General features: G+C 33.2%; 1 long non-coding RNA gene across 3 annotated transcripts; it reads right to left on the bottom strand.

The window, feature by feature from the left end:
• Positions 1-253: 253 nt before the first annotated feature.
• Positions 254-4400, bottom strand: LOC109119780 (uncharacterized). 3 transcript variants are annotated; one of them, XR_002027206.2, is made up of 4 exons: positions 4276-4400; positions 2440-2497; positions 1304-1775; positions 254-1213 (listed from the first exon to the last, which is right to left on the bottom strand). It is a non-coding gene; the product is annotated as an uncharacterized lncRNA (long non-coding RNA). The 3 variants fall into 3 exon arrangements; XR_002027207.2 differs by having other exon boundaries at positions 254-994; positions 1164-1775; XR_002027205.2 differs by having other exon boundaries at positions 254-1775.
• Positions 4401-20974: the final 16574 nt, after the last annotated feature.

The following is a 20974-nucleotide window of genomic DNA, read 5'->3' on the forward strand; positions in this document are numbered from 1 at the left end:
AATAAGTCATTGTGAAGGACCTTTAAAAGTCCATCACTATTGGACCAACTAAATAGGCGGGATGTGGGATTCATGATCTTAGAATCTTACAATATGGTAAAGACACCACTTATATGTCATTTTAAAATCTTTTAGACATGAAATCATACGACCTCCCGAAATTGGGTTACCCCCTTTCCATTGTCAGACTTGTTCATTTGGAAAGTTGAACTTAACCAATCTTGTTCCACAATTTATTAAAGCAAAACAAGCATGAAACTAATCCATTTCTAATATTACATTAAATTGACCATTTCAAGTTCTATAAAATCCACACATGTTACTATATTGGGAATATATATGGGATAATTCATAAATACTTGTTTAGACAAAATGGAGATACCGACTAGGGTTGTAACAAAATATGGTTCAAATAAAATATCTGGTAGAACATAAAAACTTATATCTACTAGGGAAGTTACACATGAAAATGTAGCACCGGGATTAAGTAAATCACAAACATTTATAGAGATGATTTGTAACATATCGGTGACCACATGGGGGATTCTTCTTGTTCAACCCTAGAGAGGAGAGCATAAAAGTAGTTTCTCTTTGGAGCTTCAGAACTAGGATGAGATTGACCACTCCTCTACTATTGAATCCTCACATTAGGGCAATCCTTACAATTATAAACCTCTTTTCCACAACAAAAGCTATTTCGTTTCCCAACTAGGCACTCACCCCAATGCTTCTTACCACACTTGGAACAAGGTAGTTTATCATTTGTTGAATTTCCACTTCTAAACTTTGGGAATTAGGGCTAGACACCATATCCTTAATCATCTTTGGAATGTTTTAAGGAACTTAGTTGCAAAACATTTTATGATCCTAGGCTTGTCTTGAATCAAAAGCTTACCCTTGAAAGTACCCCCTTCATAATCCTTCGGCCCTCTTAAACTCCCTATTTTTCCTCTTGAGTCGAGTCCCCTTAACTTGTTGAGCATGAACCATTAACCTAGAAATATCCATCTTTTAATTCAGCATCTCCGTATGAGACTCTTAAAAAAAATCCTAAAAAACTCCCATAACAAAGTGAATAATCATATTTCTTGGTTTAGACACCAAGGAAGGATCAAACATGGACATTTTGGTGAATTTTGAGGAGTACTGTTGCACACTCATACCTCATTGGCGAATGTTGATGAATTCCAACTCTTTGGCCTCCCTTTTTTACCTATAAAATAAACAATAAAAAAAGCAGCTAATAACCTCCCAACTAATATGACTCGTTCTCAAGGACCTTTAGTCTCTAAAATTGGTGTACCATGTTTATGCTACATCCTTGAGTTGATGGGAAGATAGATCGGCCTTCTAATTCAAAGTTAAGCCCATAGCATTGGAAACCTTGCAGACCTCATCAATGAAATCTTTAGGAGTTTCATTCACATTAGACGCAAACGACATAGGAAGGTTCATCAAAGTGAAGTCTCTCAAATAGGAAGTCGTCGTACTAGCATTTTGTTGAAAACGATGTCAGACCTCTCTATTTGCTTGAGACACCATGACTTGAGCTTGAGTGGCTACCTTTTGTCATTGGGTGATAATAACATGATGAAAATTCAAAAATGTAGACCTTATATCTCCACATATCATAGATGGAAGACTGACTGGAGCTTGTTCTTGAGGAGGAAGTTGGTTTCCTTATGGAGGGTCTTTGTCTCGTTGCGGACGAACTACCACCGCATTAGCCAAATCTTCTTCCACTCTCCTTGAGGCTACACCTCTTGTAGTATGTCCTATATCAACAAGAAAAGGATTATATTAAAGAGGACACATAAAGTATATACTCTCAAGGCACAACTTTTAAAATTACCAATTAGTCAGAATTCCTAAGCGTCACACAATCTCTTATTTATAAGTGTGACACACTTTACTACCATGAAAAAGGATTACTTAAACGTGGTGCAATGAGACATCGATCCTAAGATTTTTTAAAAATCATGCTCTTGTCCAAGTTTAACGACCGAAGATCACCACCTACATGTAAAAGGCAGAAGAGTCCTCGAATAGGACATAGACTAGACTCTTACAATTTTCATTACATTTCGTAGGTTAAAAAGTGCGAAACATTAAAATTTTCATACATATATCTATATAGTGAGGTTGATATAGACCTCTCGCATACTACAAGTTAAGTTTACTTATACTCTTTTCATATGAAGCATACATAGGATTCCCATTTAGACAACATAAGATACATAGGAATTAGTCTTACATTTCGTCTCATATTGAAGCATCTACGGTGAGTACTAATGTTTTACTTGGACAATACAAAGTAAATACGTCATTATAGTCTTACATCAATATTCAAAAGATAAAGGAGTAAAAAATGTCTTTATGCCAATGCAATTTCCATGCTAGAGCATACGGAATGTAACATCCTCAAACATGATGACCTACCAATACATGGAGAAAATAGTCCAAGTCTTCTTCAATCGGCCTCCTAGGAACTCCATGGCTAGAACATACATATTTGTATATAACATAGAGATATGGGTTAGAACACCACTTGTAGTAAGTATGGAAACATATGCGCAAAAAATATTGAAGTCACGCCTAAAGGGATATTTGTTCAAAAGCATGCAAATTTACTTTGAAAATCATTTATGAATATTAAAGAACACATATGAGCCAATGAACACATATTGATCAAGACAAGACCATATACAATACAATACCAACATCATCAAGTAAAGTTAAGTCAACAGTTGTAGTAGCATATTAAAGCACTTAATCTAAAACAACATGAACATATAGAACAAGAAAGCATGTATAATAGTTCATAAAATTACAACATATGCAAGACCATTACTCATAACCTATGACAAAGATTACAAGAGAAATAATCCAGTTAATTCGCATAACATCACAGACAAGTAAACACAACAAAGAATGACAAGCAATATCTAACTTCGAATAACATAGCATCATGAGTAGTTATTATCATTATTTAGAAATATAGACCGGTACCATGTGCATAAGTGACATTAAAACTATACATGTCATCAAAATGTAAAGTCAATAGTTGCTTATCATCAGAGACATGTAAAATAAGAACATCTTCCTATGATTTCCCTTTAAGTCAACTAGTGCAATATATAAGTAGAGTCTCATACCCTACCTATACTAAGAAGAACCCTTAAGTCATTTACATTCGAGAACAAATAGTTTAATCGACATAGAGCTCATAAGAAATTTGGAATACGGTGTCATGATACCTTACATCGAAAGAAGTTTATCTAATTTTCAAGGTAGAAACAAAACATTAACATACAATTCTAGTTAGCTTCAATAGCTAGTTTTCCTATGGAGAGAACATAGTTCATGAACTAGGAGACATACATGAGACCCTCTTTATGCATGATTGCATTGTAATATCTATATCATGAAAAAGCATTGTCAACCTAATTTCCCACATTCGGAAGGGACACCTCTTATAACTAGTTCACATGGTGGTAAGCTTATGTCCTTTTTAGAAATGTATTTAAGACTTTATTAATCATCATGGTTTAGCATAGGTCATAAGAGACAAACCCCTTGTGTATTTATAATCATTATCTCATTTGAAATTGCATGAGAACTTCCTTTCAATATAACACTCATTTGTGAGATTAACAGATTATGATCATCATGTCATAGTAAGGCAAATGCGTCATTTAAAATAAACCTTATATCATCATTCCTTAATCATACTCTAAAATCAAAATAATCACGATATTTTTATTAATTTAATCATACAATCACCTATGTAATATGATCACTATTAATAATTCCATTGAACATCATCATCATATATAATCCATCACAATTTAAATAGGGATTCAAGATCATAAATCTTACCAATTTACCTTCACAAGCCTTCTACATGGTGTTACCAACAACCAACCATATTCATACATTAATAGACTTAATAAAATCATATAATAGTAATAAACACAAGAATTGAATCAATCACATCATCAATATTCAGTTAATTATCAATTTATAACCTAGGATTAAAAATATAGGGTAAATTCATGATCTCTTCTGTAGAACTAGGCCTAACATGAAGAACTACCCTAATTTAGCAATAATAAATAATATAGTATTAATATGAATCAAAATAAAAAAATAAAAATACAATTTGAAAGATCAATTACAGATGAAGATTTAAACCCATGCTTTTCTAAACTTTTGAAAATTAAATTTGCATAACCCTTTGGGGAAATGAGTGCCAAAGGTGAAGAAATTCCATACCATAGCTATTAATGAAGATTGATGGTGATAAATTTTAATCTTGGAGCCGTTTTGACATTTAATTGATCTTCAATAGAGTCTTGGGGAATAGAGAGAGAAAGTAGAGAGAAGGAATAGGATTTTAATTTTGGGAATTGAAATGAGTTACGTTAGTTTAATGATTGTTAGGTATTTATATAGACCCTTTATTAACTTAATTAAGAACCCCTAACACTCAATTAACCACCTAATAAACTAACTATATAAATGACTCATTAATATTTGACTATCCAAAACCAATCCTGACTAACCAGACCCTTACCTACGGTCCGTAGATCAGTCAACCCCCCATGCAGCACAACCTCGATAAGTTCAGAGACTTGGTTTTAGGATGGTTTTTGGAGATTTTTCTATGTGTTGGATCATGGAGACATCAATGCCTCATCGACAAGACGAATGCTCATAGATTGTCTTTATAAATATATACTATCAAAATAATAACTTTTGGCAAAATTGAAGAGTACTCTCAAAGGACGCTTAGCGTAGTTCTTGCGAGTCATACCCGACTGTTCTGACCCTAAGAACACTCTAACACATGTTTATAACCTTTATAGAAAATTTCAATTAATTTCCAATATTACAATATCATAAAACATGCCAAGGCATACGTACCTCAATTCACCAGACGTCATGGACGTTTATTAATGTTTTGAATCTAAAACTTCATATATGATTCATATAAATTATTTTAGTTCTTAAACCATTATTCTAGTCTTATTTCAACATGTGAAGATCTAGATTGGTTCTTATGCTTCCGAAGTGTTAGAGTAGTACATAGTTATTGTGCTATTGGGAGGATGGTTTCCTCAAAAACATGAGGTTCCTATTATGTGACCATGTTTACCAATGTACACATACACATATAATTCATACCTATAAGTTTAAAATTTTCATGATGTTAAATGAATGAATGGAAGTGTAAAAATGCATGTTAAGTTGGATTACTTGAGAGGTGTACAAGTGTAATTAATGGTATGGGGCTTTACTTATACATTTCACATTTGTACGTTTAGGGGATTCCTATGGTGATTCTCTATATTCATAAGTTATGAATGTATGATTTAAGTTATGAACACGATGTCTGAGATATCCATCAGGTATTAGAAGTTATCCTATTCTATATCTTATTATTATGTTATTCTTTAAAGTATATTACTAATGAAGTATGAATATGTTTTGCCTAAATGTATTTATGTGAATGGTTTTCTCAAATATATACACATACACACACATGAATTTTGAATTAAGTATGTTAATGATGATTAAGTGATTATGAGTCTTTTGGATGGTTTTCCTTAATTGTTCTAAACTAGACTATGTTTTGATTACGTGAAAGGACATTATCACATGATGCTGATTTTGATGAAAGGACATTCTCATCATTAACCTATGGACGATAAATTTGTATACAAGGAGTTAATCTCCTAAAGTCTATCTTTTAAGGCAATGATTATTAAGTACTTAAAAGATTTTTCAAAAAGGGAAATTAGCTTAGAAAGGAGTCAACATAAAAATTTGAGGTGTTCCTTCACAAAAGAAAGGAGGTTCAAACTATTGTCTCTCATGATTTAGAACGAAAATGATATTTAGCACCAGAAGGGTTCTGATATCAACATCCTAGTTCTAATACTATATGCCCCATAGGATCATTAGCAATTTCATCTACAGTATTTATAATTTCATGTTTATGTCCAACCTTATCTAGTAGGATACTCTCGTTTTGGTTTGAGAGGATGACACATAAATCCATGTTTATCTTACATGGTCTTGATGTCGGTTAAGGCGATGTTTTCCCAAATGTAAAATGAACAATGTAAGTAGGATGGTGAACCCTAACTATGACAACCTAAAGGATATTTCTTAGTGTAGGTCCGGGTTTATGACTTTGCCTATGCATTGCACATGTACGTCTTGAAGGGTGTTCTAAGAGGGAGTGTATATGTATCTCATGTATGAAATTTTGTTGTTAGCCTTTTTTTGTGATGAAATGCATTTTATTAGTCTTATTGTGTAAATATGATGAAGTCTTACTTATTATGCATGTATTTGAATCTATTGTCATGTTTATATATGTATTAAGTGGCACTGATTGTGTTTTCTTTGTGAGTTTACTTAGTAAGTGTGAGATGTAACACTCTAACAGTTAATTACCTAATCTAGAGCCTCACATGATGAAATAGAACTTGTAACACTATTTATAGGCATTAAATAATGTTTGTAAACTAATTAGGAAGTGTTACAGTCAAAATGTCAATAAACATTTATGACCTCAGTGAATTGTAAAATGTGCACTACTGTGCCTTTATATATTTTAATGGGTTTTAGGAGCCAAAATCTAAAATACATGGTAAAAATTATTAGATATATCGAAGAGTGTGTTTAGGGTATAAAATTCCATGTACGACTCCCCAAAGACCACCATAAGGGTCCTTGTAGAAGACTTTTCTTATGAGCAAAGAAGTTGTTTTTTACAATAGCCATGAACAAGCCAACCAACAAGCCGTTGTTTGTTTGACGATCCATCGCTGGCTTTGTTGTTAAACACATACCCATTTTAATAAATTTCTAGAAAACAAGGTCTCTATCACAAGTGATGACTTTCTAGCACAGGCCGTCGATGGACCTACGGAACGTAGGTCGACGTCTCTTGGGTAAGAGTCTTTTTTCACTTCCATGTTCTTAGTTAGTGATGTAATTAGTTATTTGGTTATTTAATTAATTAATAATTTAGGGGATGTTTAACAAAGTTTTATCAGTTAGTATATAAGTCCTAAACCTTATTACAGTAATCTAACACTACACAATTGACAAACTCCAATTCTCTCCAACTTCTCCCTACTTTCACTCTCCCAAAGACACAACATTGAAGACCAATGTTCAAGTTTATTAGGTCTCCATGATTTCAAATTTATCTCCATCATTCTTCAAGTGTTGTTAAGGTATGGAAACTCTTCATTCTTGGGACTCCTTTCCCCGAGAGTCTCTTTCAAATTTATATCAAAAGATGTCAAAAACATGGGTTTCGTTCAAATTTTGAGAAAAGTCTTTCAATTTATTTTGATGGTTTTTTCCTTTTATTTTTAATGATTTAATATTATTGTTTATAAGATAATTGTTGTAGTTCTTGATCCTTGTCTTAGTTTATGATGAAATTTAAGAATCTAACTTTTTACACTAACCCTAGTTATGAGTTGAACTTGAATATGATTAGGATTGTTAGAATAAGTTATTGCTTAATTAACTATATTATGGTGATGATGAGTGAGTTAGTGGAAAACTGTGATGAATTGGCGGTGAGATTTTAGGTTACCATGGTTACCTATTTGGTAAGATATGGTGATCTTGAACTTGTTACTTCAATAATTATGGATTATATTTTCTAGTGATGTTGTGAAATTGAAGTACTATATGTCATTAAATTAGCAAAATATCATATAATGACTATCATTGGATGATATGATTATGTTGAATGTGAAATCATTGTGAGGCAGTGATAATGCATGTTTGAAGATTGGTTTTTTTGTGCCTTAAATGATAAGATAATGATATGTTGACTCAATAGTGATGGTTTGTGATAAAAACAAGCTCTCATTGTATGTCTAATTAGATAAATGATATTCTATACAAGGGGGTTAGTCTCCTATGACCTATATTAATTTATCATTGATTAAGAAGGCCTTAATGGCATTTCAAAAAGAGACTTTATCTTAGCAACGAGTGATGTTGACAATGAGAGGTGTTGACACCCCATAGAAGAGAGATTCACCAAACATTCTCATGAGATGAAGGATCCAATTGGTAATGGTCATTTGAAGGGTTGAAGACATATATCCTAGTTCCTTAACTATGTTGCCTCCATAGGAATAAAAACTGGTGGATCCACCTAGAATGCTATGTTCATCTTTTGCTCCTCCCTTTCAAAGTAGACCATCATTTTTTTAGTGTAGGGTTTGATGACATCGGAATCGATGTTAGGCTCACATGGTTTATGTGACCTAACGAGATTGTTCCTGAAAGTAAAATTAAAGTACTAAAGTGAACTCTAACTAGGGTGACTCAAAAAGTTCTTCTTAGTAAAGGTAGGGGTATGGGAATCGACCAATACATTTCACTAAAAGGCCTTAAGGGAAATCAAAGGAGACTTTTCTTATGCTATTATAAATTAAATTATACTTATATTTTCACTTTACATGTTGATAATCCTATACAATATTAGTATTACTTATGAACATCTTATTGGTATTTATTGCTACTATGATGATGACTACTAATAATGCTATGTTATATAAATTTAGGCATAAGTTATGAGATATTTCCTTGTTTATTTGATTTCGTGAGGTTATGGTACTTCACATGAGCATTGCACTTGTGTGCTTGGGAACAGATTGTTAGTAAGGGTCCTATTAGTTCTTATAGTATGAACTCTTGTACTTCCTTTGTTATTCTAACCTTATATATGAGTTTCTTTGGTTATAGGATCTTCATACAATTCTATTCATTTTGATATGACGTTATGTTGATAATAATAATGTTTACTTGACTTTATTGGTGGTGTTTGTCTTGTGTTGCATATGGACTTGTCTTAATAAAATGTGATCATTTGTTTGTATGTGTTTTTATTTGTGCATTAAGTATTTCTATATGACTTATCATGACATTGAACAAAATGTTCCTTTAAGCATAATTTCAAAAATTATATGTGCATATGTTTCCATACTTAGTACAAGTGGATGTACTAACCCATATATTTTCCCTTTTCCTAAACAATGTAGGTTCTGCTCGTTGAGGTATCAATGTAATTTAAAAAAGACATGGACATCTTTCCTTATTTTATTGGTGAATTGTCAATGTTCAAGGATGATCCCATCTATCTAGCCTAGTCAGATTTTCTATAGTTTAAGGAAATTCTTTCTTTCCTTTATTGTAAAATATTGTTGTAATCCCATTGTGCAAATTATAGATTAATATGAGGATATGCCCGAATGTTTTACTTGATTTTAGATGGTTTAATGTGAGACAATATTATTAGACTAAATGCATAAATGTTTATTATATAATTTAAAGGAGAATGCTATGTAAGCTTAATATGCTAGGAGTCTAAGTAAAATCCATATGTAGTATTTGAGATATCAATGTAAACCTCAATATGTAAAAAGTTTAAATTTTTCCACATTTTAACCTATGATATGTTATGAAGAATGCTAAGAGGCTTGTCTAAGTCCTCTCCAATGACGATGATGCCGGTTCCGTCTAGGTGGTACTCTCCAATATTGACTAACTTTCTATGAGAGCATGAAGTAGAAATAATTGTAGGATTGATATCTTACAAAACAACATCTATGTAGAGTTTTGTTCATCAGTGTGAAGCGCACCACACTTATAATAGAGAGGCTATGTGATGCTTAGAAATTCTTACTTATTAGTTATCTTGAAAGTCGTGCCATGAGATTTGGAACTCAATGTGTGTCCCTTTTTCTTCATATTTTTTATGGTTGATATATGACATGAATTCGAGAAACACAGGAGAGTGGAGAAAGATTTGGCTAATGCGGCAGTTCATCCCTAAGGCAGCCAAGCTCCTCGACAAGGCAATCAATTTCCTCCATAAGACAAAGTTTTGGTCATTCCTCAAACTATGAAGAATGGATAGATAAAGTTCGCATTTGTCACTTAGGTTCAAGCTATGACTACACAACCACAAGAGGTAGATACTAAAGCTCAAGTTGTGACAACTCAACAAAATAGGGAGGTTGGACCTCCTTTTCAACAAAATGATAGTATCATGGCTTATCGCTTGAGGGACATCACAAGATGAGCCCTATGATATTCTTTGGGTCTAAGGTGAATTAAAATCCCCAAGATTTTCTTGATGAGGTATATAAGATTCTCTATACTATGGGAGTGGGTTCAAATGAAAAGTCTGAGCTAGCTTCCTATTAAATCAACGATGTGGCTCAAAATTAGTATACCCAATGGAGAGATAATAGGTCATTGAGCGTAGCTCCTATAACTTGGGAGGTTTTTAGAAGGGCATTCCTTGATAGATTCTTTACAAAGGATAAAAGGGAGGCCAATGTGGAAGAATTCATCAACATTCATAAATGAGGTATGACTGTTCATGAGTTGTCCTTCAAATTCACAAAATTGTCCAAAGTATTCCGCTTCCTTGATGTCTAACGCTAGGGATGAGATGATCCCTTTTGTGATAAGTGTGTCTAATTACTTAGTTAGAGAGTGCGTTTGGCAATGCTTCATGATATCATTTATATATCTTTTTTGATGGTTCATGGTCAACAAATTGAGGAGACTATTCCCAATAGGAAGAATAGGTAGTTTAAGAGGTCCATGAATTTTTAGGGAGGTACTTCCAAGGGTAGGCTTGAAATTTAAGACAACCTAGGTTCAGAAAATGGACATTCAACATAATTCCTTCAAATTTGCCTTACGCAAACAAGGATAGGTTATCTAACCCTATGTCTCAACATGCAAGAAGATGAAATTCACAAAATGACAAACCTACTTGTGCAATGTATGGATAGAAGCATAGGGGTGAATGCTTGCTGGGAATGGGAAATTTCTTTGGTTGTTGAAAAGTGGGTCTTAAGGTTAGGGACTATCCAAATGTAAGGATTCAAGAGAAGGGGATTGTTAAATCTCAAGCAAGTGGTTGTAGTTCCGATGTTCCAAAGAGGAACAAGTTTTATGCTTTCAGCTCTAGGGTTAACAAGAAGAATCGCCCGATGTGGTCAACGGTTTCTTAAAAGTCTTCACTATTCATATTTATGCTTTACTTTAGACAGTGCAACATTATCATTTGTAACTACTCTGGCAGGTAAAAAGATTGATCTTCTACTATATTTGTTTGTTGAACCTTTTTCGACTACTACCTTGATGGGTGACTATTGTGTGGTTAGAAGAGTTTTTAAGAGTAGAACTTGACATGGTTGATTTTGATGTAATCTTTTTAATGGATTCGTTACATTCTGTTTTTGTTTCCATTGATTGTCCAACAAGGTTACTCAAGTTCAATTTTCCTAATGAACCTGTCTTAGAGTAGAAAAGGGTTAACTCAATTCCTTGAGGTCGTATCAGTTCTTGTCTAAAATTTTATAAAATTTTCTCTAAGGGATTTCTTCACAATATTTTATGAGTCATAGATCTTGAGTCCGACAATCCTCCTATAGAGTCGGTCCCCGTAGGGAAGGACTTTCCATAAGTCTTTCTAGATGAATTTCACGGAATTCCTCCCGAGCAAGAATTACACTTTGGTATTTTCTTATTAGAAAAGGGTTTTATCCAACCCAATATTTCAGTATGGGGATATCTAGCGTTGATTGATAAGAAAAAGGATGGGTCCCTACAGATGTGTATTGATTATCGTTAGCTCAATAAGTTCAACATAAAGAACAAGTATCCTCTCCCTCTGATTGAAATCATGTTTGTTCAACTCAAAGGGGCTAGCAACATTTCTAAGACTAACTTAAGGTTGGGGTATCACCAACTAACAGTGAAAGATGAGGATGTACCTAAAACCGCTTTCTAAACTAGGTATGGGCACTATCAGTTCCTAGTGATGACCATTGCTCTCGCGAATGCCCAAGCGGCTTTTATGGACATTATGAATAGGGTATTCATTGATATTATCATTGTATATTTAATATATTAGGGTTTACATATGGACCTTTTGAGGGTGGGATTACAGGTCCACAAGGAAGACCAAGTGTTTGCCAAATATAGTTGGTGTGAGTTCTGGTTGAGATCGATGGCATTTCTTGATCATATTATTTTTAGTTATTGTATAGAGGTAGATCCAATGAAAAACGAGGTGGTTAAGAAATGTCCTAGACCATTGACTCCGATCAATATTAAAAGGTTATTGTGCTTAGTTAGGTACTATAGGAGTTTTGTGGATGGTGTTTTGTCTATTACTTCTGCTTTTACTACCTTCATTCAAAAGAGCGTCAAATTTCAGTGTTCATAGGTTTGTGATAGAAGCTTCAAATTTTAAAAGATATGCTTACCTCCCGCCGGTGTTGCCTTTATAGGAAGGTACCATGGGTTTTGTTGTATATTGTGATGCATCCTGAGTGGGTTTGGGTTGTATCCTTGAAAAACATGGGAAGGTAATAGCCTAAGCCTCTAGACAAATCAATGTGCACGAGAAGAATTATCAAACTGATGACCTAGAGTTAGCGAACATAGTGTTTGCTTCTAAAATATGGAGGATTACTTGAATGGTGTTCATGTGGAAGTGTATGACGACCATCAATATATTTTCACTAAAAAGGAGTTGAATCTTCGATAAAGAATATGGTGTTAATTATTTAAAGATAATCATAGGTTATCGAGATTGTGTTTTTTGTTGAAAGATTCCTCATATTGTGGTTTTATAGTTTAGAATATCTCTGTGGCATCTTTAGTGGTCGAAGTAAAATCTCATAAACATCTTTGTATACTATTGATGGAGATGAATAAATCGGTAGTTTGCTAGGTCAATGATTTATTCTCCCAAAGGTAGATGAGGTGCTTAGGTACCAAAATAGATTATGTGTATCAGATGTCGATGATTTAAGGGGAAAGATTTTTGAAGAAGCTCATGGTTACTGATATCCTATTCATTCGGGTGCCGAGAAAATGTGTCTTGACATTGAAAGGTATATTAGTGAGATGGTTTGAAAAGGGACATAGCGGAGTTTGCATCCATGTGTCGTAGTGAATAGATATACAAAATCTGCTCATTTTATCTGTGTTAATTCTATTTATTCAGCATAGGATTATTCATGTATATTCATTGATGACATTGTAAGTCTTCCTGGGATTCCTTTGCGCGTAATATCGGATAGAGGCACACAATTCACTTCTCATTTGGAGGTCTTTTCAAAAAGGGTTGGGTACTTAACGAAGCTCGGGACTGCTTTTTATCCCTAAACGGACGATCAAGCGAAGAGTTCTATCTAAACCCTTGAAGAAATGTTAATAAGTTGTCTGATAGATTTCAAAAGGGAATTGTGACAATCACCTACCATTTATGAGTTCTCATATAATAAAGCTACATTTGTAGTATTTTCATACTATCTTTCCACGCACTATATGGTAGGCGATATAGATCTCCTTTTGGATTGTTTGAGATTGGTGAATCTTCACTGCTTGGACCTAAAATAATCTATGATACTTTGAGAAGGTTATAGTGATAAGGAATAGGTTGAAAATAGTCTATAGTCGGCAAAAATCCTATGCCGACAATAGAAGAAGAGATCATAAATTTGAAGTAGGTGATATGATGTATTTGGACATTTCAATTATGAAGGAGGTCAAGAGATTCAACAAAAATGGGAAGTTAAGTACCTAGTATGTGGGTCCATATGAAAATTTGCAATGGGTTGGAAAGGTTGCATATGAGTTGAGACTACCTAGTGAATTAGCTTATGTTCATCCAACATTTCATGTGTCCATGCTAAAGAAGTGTATTGGCGACCCCGTGTAAATTCTTAGTATTCAAGTGTTAGGTGATAATGATAACCTGTCCTATGAAGAGGTTTCAGATGAAATTCTAGATCGCAAAGTCAAGAAGTTTAGGAACAAAGAGGTGGCCTCAGTAAAAGTCATAAGTAGAAACCACCTAGTTGAGGGAGCAACATGGGAGGCGGAGGTCAACATGAAGTTTCATTAAACTAATAAATTTCCTTAAGGTTAATTATTCTTATTAATAATAAAAAAAATGAATAAAAATTGATTTTGGATAATTTTTCTAAAATATGTATATTTATAGTAAAAGTACTGCAAAATTTAAGCGACACTTTTAAACAGTAAATGTTGGACTTTTGGACTTTCAGCAAAACTTTTAGGGGGTTACTTAAAGAAAAGTAAATGTTGCAATCTTTAGCAACACTTATAAACCGTAGCTTAATACTTACAAAGGAATACTTTGTGGTGATGCATTAGCGACACTGATTTTTTATTATACTACACTTTAAAACGTTGCATTTGCATTGTTATTGGTGATGATTAAAAAGTGTTGCCTTTTATATGTCATCTATAAAGACACTTATAAAGTGTTGTCTTTTATATGTCATCAAGAGCAACACTTATAGTGTGTAACTTTATATCTCATCTGGATCAACACTTATAAGGTGTAACTTTATATGTCATCTGGATCAACACATATAAAGCGTAACTTTATATCTCATCTAGAGAAATATTTATAATGTGTAACTTTGTATCTCATCTATAGCAACACTTATACAACATCACTTTAACATTGGACATCCTACAACAATTCTTTTAGATAACATAAATTTAATATATCATCACATAATTACATATTTAAATGACCTAAAACACAAAATTCACTCATAGGTAAATTGAAGCTATATATTTCAAATAAACATCGAGAAATATCTCTTGTACAACCAAAACATAAAAAGTGATTGCTTAAAGTTATCTAATATGAATAAATTCCAAAAACCCAAATGTATTCATACGTGTTTGACAATAGTACAAAAACTCTTCATCATTCACTATAGTACATTGAGTTTACTTTTGGACACCTAAAATTTTAATTAAATTACCGGCTTTTTTCTACACATTCAAAATTTTTTTTAAGTTAAGTGATATGAATATGGAAGTGCATAAGCGGAAAATATTAATTTTAAGCTAACCATTAAAAATTAATATACATATGAATATATATATATATATATATATATATATATATATATATATATATATGTATGTATATTTGACACGACTGGAATCTAGACACAAGACGAGACTGGAATAGTTGACCTCTCAGAGGTCGCAAACAAGCATACTTATGTCATCCTTACTTTACATAGGCTAATTTTAGCGGAAAATTTGAAATTTTTTATTCTTAAAACATACTTGTTAAACATTCTTAAGATTTCATAATCGTTCATAATCAACCATCTAAAATTAAAGAGATAAGCAACTGAAAGAAATATTTATTAAGTCTTAATTGTATAATTGCCAAAATGCAACAAACAAAAAGTCTGAATCAAAACAAGAAGGAAATACTAGTGGAACATGCTCCACTAGCTAAACTCTTAAACTACGCTTGCATGTAAAACAAGAGCATCCCCAAAAGCATGAGAACTTAACAAACTCCATATGAAAGCTGACGTCCGGATAGCTTTAACAATGATCATTTAGCTTTATCGCCCACCTGGGACTGCACCTAAAATAGTATAGACGTATGGGGTTAGTACACACTTGTACTAAGTATGGGTATATGCAGCCACACACAGAGGACATGCACGAGAAAGAATAGCTCTTTCCTAACGACATGATTTTAGTTTGTGAAGTCAGTAGACTTGTAAAATTGAGATTAGAGAAGTTAGTAAACATTCCACATTGAATTAGAAAGGTCATTACATGATTGTAACATGCATCATTATAAATATTGTATTCCACAGAACACATAACATCTTCATATAGCACATATCATAACATAACATATAACACATAACTTCTTTCATATCATTCATTCATATGCAATGAGTCCTTCGAATCATGTACTTGACATTAAGACTTTTAACAAAATGAGGGCTCAACATATGGGACCTCAACTAGGGAGTCTTCATTAGCAAGCATAGAGTCTGCTTTATCCAGTCATACCTACTTCATTTCATTTCCTTTATAGTACAATGTGACCACCGATTATACCTAGGATGTATTTTAAGAATTTCATAGGGTTTGCTGTACAATGATTAGGAATAACATAATGTCATTACCTGAGTCTAGCTCACCTCCTGATTATCCTATCCTAAGAACTTCGGTATCACTCATTTATTTATATACTTCTTTTTGAGGTTGGCCTCATTCATTCATTGGGAACATTAGCATTAACCGACATAGATTATTTGAGAACGATGAAATCTAGTCTCTCCCCCACACCTAAAAGAGGTGGAATCAGTGGCCAAAGTGACTCAATAACATGCTAGCGTATACGGGAATTTAACCCCACCAAATCCCTATATTAGCAGTATAGGTTCAAAGACTAGGAGATTTAAGGAGAAAAATACCCGGCAAGACGGAAAGTCTCATCTCATGAGAGTTATGTGAACCTTCGCCCTTCCTGAAAGAAGGATTCACCATTCAAAGCTATCCTATCGGTGCACAATATAAAGTTCCATTGCATTCAACTCCTACGTCATGGAAGCTGACTTGTAGTATGAGGACAGCATATCTCATTAGTTGATTTCCCATCTCATAATTAGTATTAAGTGTGTTAAACTCAATACTTTCATCATAGTGTTCATAGAGACTGGTCTCTTCATTAACTTATACTCTCATTGGTAAGTACGTATTGGTAACATTTACTTAGGCTCATTCGAGATTGCTCTCATCATATACAGTATCCTCATATCATGTTGTCATGACATTCTTCATTATTATCACCTTTGCTTTTCATAGTTACTCACCTCTTATTACGTGAATGTGCATTTCATCATTTCATAGTTCATCTCATCATATGACAATGCACTTTTCCAATTAGTGTATCTTACACTCACACTTAACCCTCCTAGGGTTCATCATTTCATTACCTACATCTTAGGTTCACTTACTGCAGAACGTATGTTAGACTTATGTGTCGATACATAAAAGCCATGGAGATTCATTCATAGTTCATTATGTAATTCTTACTTTCCTAAGATTATGTAGTACAGGACTTATGTATATTGTATAGATGCCAAGATCTTTATTTTTTTATTTAAGTGTATGGCATTACTATTTGATATTTTACTCACGCATCACATATGTATCAATACGGAAGTTTGCACAAGGGAACCTAAATCGTTAATCACTTGTATATCATTTATATTTTTCATTGATTTTATTTCTAATATTCATAACATTAGAACACTAAATTTCATTTCAACATTAACATTAAAGGATAAATTTTCTATATAATTTTACTCTTGATTTAGCCGAAGGGTTGTGGGTTCGAACCCCCACAATTTCATTTTATTTTTCGTTAAGAATACATTGCTCATTTTCGCCCAAACCAAGAGGTTGTGGATTGAAACCACCACAGCCTCTTTGAGTTTTTTCTTTTAATTTTGCTTTAGAGGTGTTGAGGTAGTGGGTTCGAACCCCCACATCCTCTCTAGTTTTATTTTATATAAATTGCGCTAGTGGAAGTGAGGTTGTGGGATGGAACCCCCACTTCCCCACTTCAATTCCTAATTAATTTTGCTTCTTCCTTAAGACATGAGGTCGTCGGTTCAATTCCCACGCCTCGCGTTTTCTTTTTCCCTATTTTCGCTTCTTTTGCACGTACCTTGAGGTTGTGGGTTCGAATCCCAAGCCTCCCATTTATTTGTTTAAAATGATTTTCTCCTCCTTCTATCCATAGATCGCGAGTTGTATTCCCCCACTCCAATTTTTTTTTCTTAGAGGCAAAATCAGTAGCTAGGATCGAATCCGCTAGACCCATTTTATTTTTTCTTTGCCTCTCTAAAACAGTAGCTTAGGGGTTCGATTCCCCTTAGCTCCTTCACCTTTTTCTTACTTTTTCAGCCATCTAAACATGTGAGGTCTTGGGTTCAATTCCCAGTGACCTCACTTATTTAATTTTCTCTTTTAAAACCATGATTTAATTTTTATTATCGAGTACCCATATTTGGAAGTTCTTGTCATTATTCAACTCATTTTAAGGCACATTGTTCATAAATTTAGTTGGCTAAAAGATTGTTATTTAAATCCACTACATTTCATGTTAATGAACGTCACATTGTACACACATAACACACATAAAATGCACAAGAAATACATGATTTATACAACCCCAAAATAGTGGCAAAAGCAACTACCCACATGAACACACAAACACCAACTTTTCGATCACACTTTGCATATTGTTTTCGTAAATTCCCTCAGATAAACATGTTCAAATTTAATATAAATACATAATTCATGCCTAAATCTAGAAGCACAACATACTTATCCTACGAATTTGTTTGGGGGATAAGGACAAGGGTATACAAAGGGGAACAACCTACGTTTTCAAGACCTTGAGAATCGTTCGACGGAAAATACACTTGGAGAATGAATTCCAGGAGAGAAAACAAAACCTTTTGATGTTGTTTAAGTGTGACGTTTCTGCCCAAAAACTCCTCCAAACCACACCAAATTCTCCTAAATGTACACACCACTCGACCAACAACCTCCCTTTGCCTTGACGTTTTATTATCACCTTGCTTTTCGTATAAATTTTTGTATGTTTTTTAAAGTGTGAAGAACAATTGTTTTCCAAACTATTCTTGATCTTTCTTTTTAGTCAGGGCGTGAGTGAATTCGAGATGAGACACGTGAAAGAAAGTATAGAAATGTGAGGGACAGAGTTATTAGGATTAGAAGACTAAATTCAGGACCTAGTAAAAATAAGATTTAATTAAATTAATACAAAAATAAGATTTATTTTACATGAAAGGACCATTTCACCCATAATGAATAGATTTTATTTTATGATTAAATCATCGATTCCTTGCTCCTAGTGGGGCTCGAACCCGAGTGGCACCCCATTTGTGAAAGGGTTCATTCCAGGTCACCCCAATCCTAATTGCTCTTGTAATGAAATTAATTAATTAGCTTATTATTTTCTCAGGGTAATTACAATATTACCCTTTGCCTGGAAAAGAAAATTTCACCCCTAGACCCTCGAAACATAAAATTTCCCGTTTCAAGTCTTGTAAAGACTCATTCGACTAAATCTTCATTTTCGCGAACCTTAATTGGTTTTGTCCAACTTTTCCAAGCTAAACTAACTGGCAAAGACAGTTGACTTGGTCGTAGTAAGGGTTCTGATGTCTCTTTCTACGCGTATCGAACCGTATGAACCATGGTTTAATCACAACCATTCTTGACACCCTATGTCTTGATCCTATTCATTCTTAGGGTTGTCATAATATATATATATATATATATATATATATACATATATATACATATGTATATATATATGTATACATATGTATATATATATATATGTATATATGTATATATATATATATATGTGTATGTATGTATATATATATATATACACACACACACACATACATATATATATATATACATACATATATATATATATATACATACATATATATATATACATATATATATATATATACATACATACATATATATATATATACATATATATATATATGTATATATATAGTGAGCGTGTGTGTGCACCCCCACAAATCATATAAACATCTCTTACATGTTTGTACTGGTAGAAACATGGAGCTACCCATTTCATTAATCGAGAATTATCTTAATAGACTATCTCTCACACTCACAGTTTGATAACCTAAAACGAGATAAGGGACTTTTAAAAAAAAGGAGTTAGGGGATAATAGAAAGAATAAAAACATAGCGGAACAAGGCAAAAAGGATAAAAGAAACCATCAAATGGTTGAAGCACCAAAAACAAAGATACACAAATTCACAATACTAACAACAACAAAAACAAGAAAATAAGAAGAAGCGAGCAGATGAAGAATGGCATACGCAAAAGAGGAAAGCTTACAAACTCATTTAATTTGTGATAGTGAAGTTCAAACAAATACTATCTAACCAATATATTTTAGCACTTTGCAGGATCAACTAAACAATCAAGAGGAAACTAAAAACCAGAATTCAAAAAATAAGGATATTAAAAGTAATTCACATTAAGAATATTCAACAAGTTCAAGACATTTCTTAGGTTAATGCTGCAAGTAATAGTCAGAGACTTCCCTTGCATTTCAAAGATTTTTCCTCAACTTAACTATGGTTGAACAAATTTTTCCTACTACTCCTGTAGAATGGATGAGACTTGAACTGGAACTACTAAATATAAAATCCAAGGTATCAACAACCTTTTTTTGAAATCTTACCCTATATCCTATCAAATTGGGGAACTTAAGCCTTAACAAATTAATGTATTACAGGCTAACTACTGAGTATTTCACTGCATACAAATTGGGCAACTTAATTTTTGACAAATGAAAGTAAATACTAAAAGTCAATGTCTAAATTGAACTGCAATAAGAAAACGTGGAAGATTAAATGAAAGACAAATAATAATCTAATAGTGAAATTCTAAATTTCCCTTAGTTAGCATTCAATTGGTACTAAGCATCCATGTCGAATTTGCTAAAGCAATAGTAGGTTACTTAAGTCTAACACTTCTCCATTTGAAAGTAGTTGGTAATTACAAAGTCAATAAAAATTATCAAGTTGAAAACTTCTTCATTTGTTATTAAAAAGGGAATGAGTTGGAAGATATTCATAGGTTATCCTAATTGGGTGTTCAGTTGGAAGATTCCTCATATGGCGGTTTTATAGTTCATAATATTTCTTAGCAATCTTTAGTGGTCGAAGTGAAATCCAAGTAACATCTTGACCCACTATTAATGGAGTTAAAGAAATTGGTACTTAGATAGGTCAATGAGTAATTCTCCTAAGGGAATCTGGTGTGCTTAGGTACCAAAGTGATTATGTGTATTGCATATCGATAAATTTAGGTAAAATATTTATGAAAAAGATCATAGTTCCCAATATTCTAATAATCTGGGTGCCAAAAAGGTATCTTGATGTTAGAAAGGTATATTAGTGGGATGGTTTGAGAAGGGACATAGCGGAGTTTGCA

The sequence above is a fragment of the Solanum lycopersicum genome, chromosome 3, assembly GCF_036512215.1.
Source record: "Solanum lycopersicum chromosome 3, SLM_r2.1".
NCBI classification, from domain to species: domain Eukaryota; kingdom Viridiplantae; phylum Streptophyta; class Magnoliopsida; order Solanales; family Solanaceae; genus Solanum; species Solanum lycopersicum.